This window comes from Tympanuchus pallidicinctus, unplaced genomic scaffold (assembly GCF_026119805.1).
Source record: "Tympanuchus pallidicinctus isolate F22 unplaced genomic scaffold, pur_lepc_1.0 scaffold2, whole genome shotgun sequence".
NCBI classification, from domain to species: domain Eukaryota; kingdom Metazoa; phylum Chordata; class Aves; order Galliformes; family Phasianidae; genus Tympanuchus; species Tympanuchus pallidicinctus.
This window is the reverse complement of record NW_026294721.1, coordinates 13533768-13541427: the sequence shown is the minus strand read 5'-3', so window position 1 is coordinate 13541427 and position 7660 is coordinate 13533768.

Below are 7660 nucleotides of genomic sequence, written 5' to 3'. Positions count from 1 at the left end.
CTGTACAGTAACCAAGAGACAAGGAGTGAAAGAAGGAGTGGGAAAGACAAGGAGTGATGGTGCTTGCTAATCAGTGAAGTTTCCTGTTTATTGACTTATGCTCTCATAAAACACTTCAAAGCCTTTTATTTCCCCTAGAATTTATTGTTTGCAAAAATCCTTGTGTAACGATGATTTCTTCTAGAAGATGGTCAAGAAGACCTGTAAGCTGTATCCTAACAGGAGATGGAAAGGGGAAGGAAAACGAACAGTTAACAAGTGTTCCACCTGCTGACTGAGTTGCCTTAATTCATGAGGGGACTTAAAATGTAGACACAAATTTGTGATGTCTTAACCCTGGGAATGTCTCAGTTGTTTAGTGGTGTGTTTTGTGTTCACACAAGAGAGGGTCTGGGTAGAACCAGTGTTACTCACTGGAATGCTGCCATGGATAGGAGATGTACTTACCATGAGGGAGCAGCAGGGCTGTGTGGAGCTCTGCTCTGAGATGAGCAGTGAGTCAGCTCAGAACTTGCTGGTTAGGACCAGAGAGTGCAATGATGTGGGCAACTTTGTGATAGATGACTTCTTTCTTCTGATGGCAAAGAATTGTAGAATTAAATGAGCCCTGATGCAGACCACCCTGCAATTTATATGCTGGAAGTTCAATGCTGCAGGGCACAAGCAATTCAAGTGCCTTCTGGAGTGCATTGAAAGTAAGTCATTGGCTTCCTGGGCTTCTCTTACCACTGAAATGGTGGCCTCACAGTAGTGAGCGTGGTCTCCAAGAGCCTCCAAACTTTCTCATGCTGAAGAGTTAAAATACAACACTCTGAGCTGTTATTGGGCAATATTTTGGATTCAAGTTTTGCAAGAAATTTTGAGGTTGTGTTCCAGTTTTTGTTTCAGAATTTCTCAATGGAAAAAGAGTTCTGTGCTGTGAGCAGATCTTGTACCTTTCAGTGACACCTGACCTCTATTTTTTTTTTTCTGGGGAATAATATATCTGCTGAAGAGTGATTTACCTTTCTCAAGATAACCACTTCATCAATCTTGAATGAAACCAATTTCACAGTTGTAAGGTTGTTAAACTATTCAGCATTCAGTTGAAAAACAACAGCAAAACTCAACAATCCAGGCAGGAAGCAAAATCAGTCATTGTAAACAACTGAATACCTTAAGTGATAAAAAGACAAAGTAAACAGCTGATGAAGCGTACGCAGATAAACTACTGCAGTCTGCTAAAACTACTGTCAAGACTAAACAGTAAACAAACAAACAAAAAAAGTCTGTAAATAAGAGATTTTGTCTTCAATAAGAATTTGACCACCTTGCAGTTCAACTGTTCTTAGTGCATATCAAGACATTTATAAATAAACCTTATATTTCCAAATGGGAAAAAAAAAAAAAAGAAGAAGAAGAAAAATCTGAAGGTTGTCCTGATAGAGTTTTTCTTGTAGGCCTCTTTTTGGGGGGGTCAGAATCTGTTAATTAACAGTAGGATTGTGTTGTTTTTTGTTTTTTGTGTGTGTGTGTGTGTGTGTGTGAAAAACTACAGTCAATTTATCCAAGGAGATGTTGCATTTCAAAAGATCTCAGAATAAGATTCCTCACCTATTCAGTTAAAAGCCAGCTATCCCACAGAGCCATTCTTTAATCAGTTCAATGCATGCCTTCATAGAGAGCTGAAAGTGTTCTTGACTTTATTAAAACATATTTCTTCTTCCAAACTGAACACTAATCCAGATTCAGAGTCAAAAGATCATCTTGCTCAGTTATGGAAGGCTTTTAATTTTTTGTTTCTGATGTTAATAAGCCTTGAAAGTTTGAGTATTGTTTCTGTACACACTTTGATCAGTGGATTTCAAATGTAAGCTTTTTGGCCATGGCCCATATTTTCATAATGCTTAGGCAGTGCTGAGTACAGTGGAGACCAAATTTTTTTGGAGGCCCTCTTAATGCTAATGGTAATACTCAGTAATTACAGAAAGAATATTAATAAGCTCACAAGTTTTATTGAGATAGAAGGTTCTGTTTGAATTCAATTCCTTTCTTGGCCTGTGATTTTTGACCTGACGTCCAACATAAAAACTGAACAAAATTCTCTAAGAATTAATGTAACTTTCAGATTGAAAATTTTTCTCTGAGCTGGATTGGGTTAGACAAATATCATCCTTCCTGTTGCAAAACATATCTCTGAGTTCACTGGCTTTTATTCTTAAAGTACCAGCTAGATACTTATGCCTGATAATGGCTGTGAGCAGCTCAATAAAGGAGACAAAAGATGGTAATGCAGCCAGTCCTCATCCTCTCCTCATTTCATTGCTGGTATTAGATGGTTTTGAATCTATCTGCCAGAGCTTTGCTCCTGGATTTGCTGTAATAGCCTGTATGGAGCTTGAATGGTAAAATCATCATGCCCCTCTCCTTCTCCATGTTTTAGTGTAGTCCAAAGTGTGGATAAACCTGTTTAGTTATTGATCAGCCACCAAAATACAGTGTTGGTGATTACTCTGTTAAATACAAAACAAACGAGTATTCATAGCCTCCTGCTCCCAGCTACAATGGCTGTGGAGCTCCATATATTTGCACTGTAAAACTAAGCTGAGAAGTAGTTATGCAATCTAAGGATGTCCTCATTACCTTATTAGCTTGGCTTTTAGCTTGTTTTCAAAAACTGCAGATGTATACATAGCTTGAGAAACTATAGGAATTATTTGGATTCTGGTTTTGTTTTCCAACAAAGAACATTATTTTAAATCAGCAACAGTTCTGTTTTGTATTAAAACTCCATTATTATGCATTTTTCTATCTTTTTGGCATACTGCTCCAGATCACTGGCATCCAAAAACTCACCTCACCCAGCAAAAACATTGATCTGAATCACATTTTCAGGAAAAGATAGAATGAATGATTGGTTGTGGCTTGAAAACTTGTATAGCAGGTTCCAAAATGAGCAGCATTTATGGCTGATTTATAAGCACTTAAAAAATAGAATGGAAATGCCAATATAGCATTGACTACCAAAGAGCCTTTATAAAATCTGCCTTTAAATTATAATGTCTGGAATTTAATGCATTTTAATGTTCTTAATTTTGGATTAGGAAGGAAGAGGAATTAATGACATTTGCACTATGCATCTTTGCTATGGGAAATCACAGCATCTCATAATGACTTAGATGGCAGCAATAAACAAAATACGCCTTAGGTTATTTTTTTCTCTTTTATGTGCGAAGATGTTACCAAAGTTGCCTCTTTTCTCTCTACAACAGTAATATAGTCCTTGTTTAACCTACAGTTTCTACTAAAGTCAGTACTATCATCTTCCTAATATTTTTATCATATGATTGCAATCCTGAGTCTGCAGTACCTCCTGTGCTTGCTATTGAGCTGTTCTTTAAAATTTGAAAAGAAACATTATTTTACACGTCTAAGCAATGTATAAAAGACAAACAGACAAAACAAAACAAAAAAAAAATTGAGGTTCTGTATCACACTTTGGGTTTTCCATGCCATAAGAAAAAAAACACCAATGGGAGCAGGTGTATCTGAATGGGAGCTGATCTTGGAGAAGGGTAAAGAAGTTCTTGTTTCAAGGGGTGAGATAACTGGCATTTTCTGTTGCTCAGTGGTTTACTAGGTTGCACTTCATCATTTGTAGGTTCACCATTTTGTTCCAGTGCTTAATGAGAATGTCTAGATGTCATTTGTGTTCTAAAGGCAGATTTGTACTTGTGTGGAGTGAGAGGTCAAAAGCCTTGTAGCAATGGGAGTTAGATTTCATGTCTTTAATTGCTACTGACAAATACTCAACTGTTGAAGGAGATAGGAATGACTTAGCTAAAAGTAAGACAAATCTAGGTGACCAGTGACTCAAAGAGGCAAAACTGCAGTGAACTGCAGAAATTGTTTGTGAATTTATGTTTGGTGTTTCTTATGTTGATTGTGTGAATAATCAAAAGATTAATCTTGTTCTTGAGGGTTTTATCCAAAGAACTTTTTTAAAAAATGAAATGATGTTTCACAAAGCTCTTAAATATTTTAATGTTATAGATAATACTGGAATTCATAGAAAAGAATGAGTGAAAAAATCACTTGAAAAAAAACTGGGATAAAAAGGGAGAGGAAACTGTAAGTGTAGGTCAAAAATTGCATATATATAGTGCAGATAACTGCCAAGCACTCTTTGAAAGAGCTGTTTCATGGAAGTCCATCCCCTTAAGACCAAGGAAGAAGTTGAGCATGGACAATGGAGAAGTTTTTGTTAAGAAACAAGCAAAATGATTTTTCCCTGAAGAAGGAAGAGGAGGATGAAGCAGCAGAAGACAATGTGGAAAGAAAACAGACAGAAAAAAAGGAAGTTTCATAGCAAGTGAAGAAAATAAAATGGAACTATCTACGCATAAAGACTGTGGGAGAGGGTAAGAAAACAAAATAGCAGTACAGGCAGAGGAGTGCATGAAGATAGTCAAGTGCATCTCTATGGGAGAAGGTAAGTAATGGGACACTCAATGTTTAGTAGAATGATGGACATGATGGCTTTGAGGATGGTGGCTCCCTGAGGGCTGGAGCTATAGGTATGCAAGGCAGTGGGGAAGAATACATGCCTTGCTGTCAAGTTAGGACAAAAGGCACTATGAGGTGACCCTGAGAGCCAGGAAGTAATGGCTCTGATGACTTTTTTAGCATCCAGCAGAAGGTGAAGGTAGAGTGCAGTTCAACAGACAACTCAAGGCTCCATGTCTTGGAGTATTTTACTATTGCAATGCTAGATTAAAGTGTACTTTTAGATGAACGAATCCAATCCCTGATGCAAGAAATATGTTTTGTAATTTTTGTGAGATGACAGAAAACAATATTTTCTCATAGAAATATGTTTTGAAAATACGTTGTTAGAGCCACCAAAAAAATAACTAGAAAGTGGGAGGGAAGAAAGCTGGAAGAGATTTATAATTATACTTCCTGATGTTTCTACGCAGTGAGGAAATGACAGTAATAAGCCATTTCATGGATTAGGAGAGAGCTGGTAGAAATATTGTTGGGAATGGTGAGTCCCAGTGGAGGCTAAATGTAAAATAGGAAAACAAAAAAATAAATGCATGTGTATTAAACACCAGAGTCTGGAAAAAAAATGAAGGGACTTATACTGCTGTTTTGTATCCAACACTGACTGTTCAGAGTCTGCAGCAACCTCCTGGAATGATAATCATATCTGAAATACCAGTATTCATAATCACTATTGTCCAGGAAGGATAAATACTGGAAAGAAGTAATCTAATCATCCCAATTACTCCTGTAATACAATGCAAATCCTTAGAAAAAATTTCCATCAAAATCATTCAGATGTGAACAAAAATGTTAGTGCAAAGTTAAATCTTTTGTTAATATTCTGTGTCAAGATGGATCCCGATATGCTGAAGGAATAACAGAACATAGTCAACTTAGCATGAGGAACTATGAAAGACTTCTGAACTTTCTGTCAGAGACATGTTGACTGCCAGAAAGCTCTTTTCTGGGCAAAACTCAATCCTTACAAATAAGAAAGATATGAAAAATAAATGGAGAGTTGAGACAGGAAAATAAACCAACACCTGAAGAGCAAATAAAGCCAGCTCTTGCAAAGGAGAGACAACAGATGTAAAAAGAATAGTGCCAGAGATCCAGGTCAGTTTGAGCAGAGAAGGAATACTGAAATGAGCAGAGAAAAAAGGTTTGCTTAGCTGGAGGGAACTGAGGTCAAGGAACTTTTTTCTAAAACTAGTCTGATCAAAGAACAGAGGTATTCTGGACAAGCAGTGCTGGGATTACTTAACCTAACAGAATTAAAGCTGAGAAAGGAAAAATGAACTCTGTAAATACATCTGGGTGGGAAGGTGTCATAGAGAAATAAAAGTTCATTCTGGAAAGTAGTGGAAAATTTTTCACCATGAGAGCTGTGAGGTTCTAGAAAGGCCTTCCACTGGGAATAAGGTGGAGCTGGTGTGGTTTACAAATGAGATTATCAGAACATGTTATCGAAGACAGCAGGAATTTTCACTATGTGAGATGGGAGTTTCCTTCCACTGAAATGTTACTCTAATTTGAGGGCTAGCATAGCAAATCTTTCTGCCAAAGGAGGGAAAAGACAATTGAGAGGGGGGAAAAGTTGAAAGAAAATGTTAGCTTGCATAATGACATAGATGGGATATGTGGCAGTGGTTTTGATGGTCTGAGCATATAATTATTTTATCTGGCTTAAAATTAGCCAAGATTTGTGGGGTCTATGTATTTTCAAAGCTCGCTCTAGTTACAGTTCATCTGTGGCTTATGGTGTTAAATTTCTTTAGCTGGAAATAAAAATAGAAATGTCTCAAGAAAAGAATGAATATTTTTCTTTCATGAGATGAATAATTAAAATGTAATCACTTCTAATAGCCTACCAGATCTTCACTCCAAAATTGAATTGAATTCCCTTTCTCATATCCTTCATCTGAATGCTTTTTAGGAGTCTCTTAGAAGATCATTGGTCAGCAGTTCCCTTTTGTGGTCCCCTTGTTCCTTTTGCATGTCATATTTTCCAGGGAGAATAGTACAACTCTTGGAAGAGATGACTTCTCTGTCTGAAAATGGCTACAGGAATGCCCATGTTGCAGCTGTGGAATAGATCAGTAAGGCTTACTTACTAATGATTGCACTATGAAATATGAATATGTTTTGAAAGTACATTGTTAGAGCCACCAAGGTATGCAGGATATGGAGAAACAGGATTTTCTCTGAACCTGTGATGTAAAGTAGCAGGTCTGTTAATGTTTGAACACAGTATTTTTAAAGTCATTTTTGAATGAACAGGTAGAAAAACATCAAAGACAATATCCTCTTCAAGAAGAAGAACAAGATGCATCTTGCTAGCATATACCAGTAAGCTGACATAACAGTCATTTGTTCTGAACAGACTATGTCAACATTTTGCAGTTATTTACTCGTGCAGCACTGTATAACCAAAGGGTAGGAAAAAGTGGTTTGAAGAGGAACAGCTGCTGCTAATAATGTAAGTGATGAACTGAAATGAACAATGGATATTAAGTTTTTAAAGTTTTGTGGGTCCCCTCTGGCTATACCACCTTTTACAGGCCTGCTTTGAGGCTCTCTTGATTCAATAGGAACTGATAAGTCAAACCAATGTGAAATCCTAATCAGAACATGCTTGTTTGTGGGAATAAATGGGACAGGATTTAAGTATCTTTTATTTGTGTGATAAAGTTTTCCTATGAACCAATTTTATTTTTTTTCTGCATGTATATAAAAATAGAAAAGAAAAGATAATCTAGGAAAATTGTCTTGCAAGTTAGAACACACCTAGCTCTCTTTCTTAATGATTTATTACATTATTAGACTTAAACTGAAAGATGCCAATATTGAAAGAGGTGATTAAGAAAAATGTGAGAGTGCATGTAGATGAGTAATTTGTTTTGTACAATAATTCATTCAGTTAGCAAACAAATTCCTAAAGTCCTTTAATTGCATTTAATTGCATTTGTGAGAAATTTGTTATTACTGCAGACAGAGGTTGTTAGGTCTAGAAGCAAAGTATAAAAGCCAAATTCAGAGACGTTCAGTGATCATAAAGAACACTTTTTTCTCCTGTTCACCTATGAATTTCAAGTAAGACAAATCAGAAATTAGTTCCATTGTCAGACCTGGT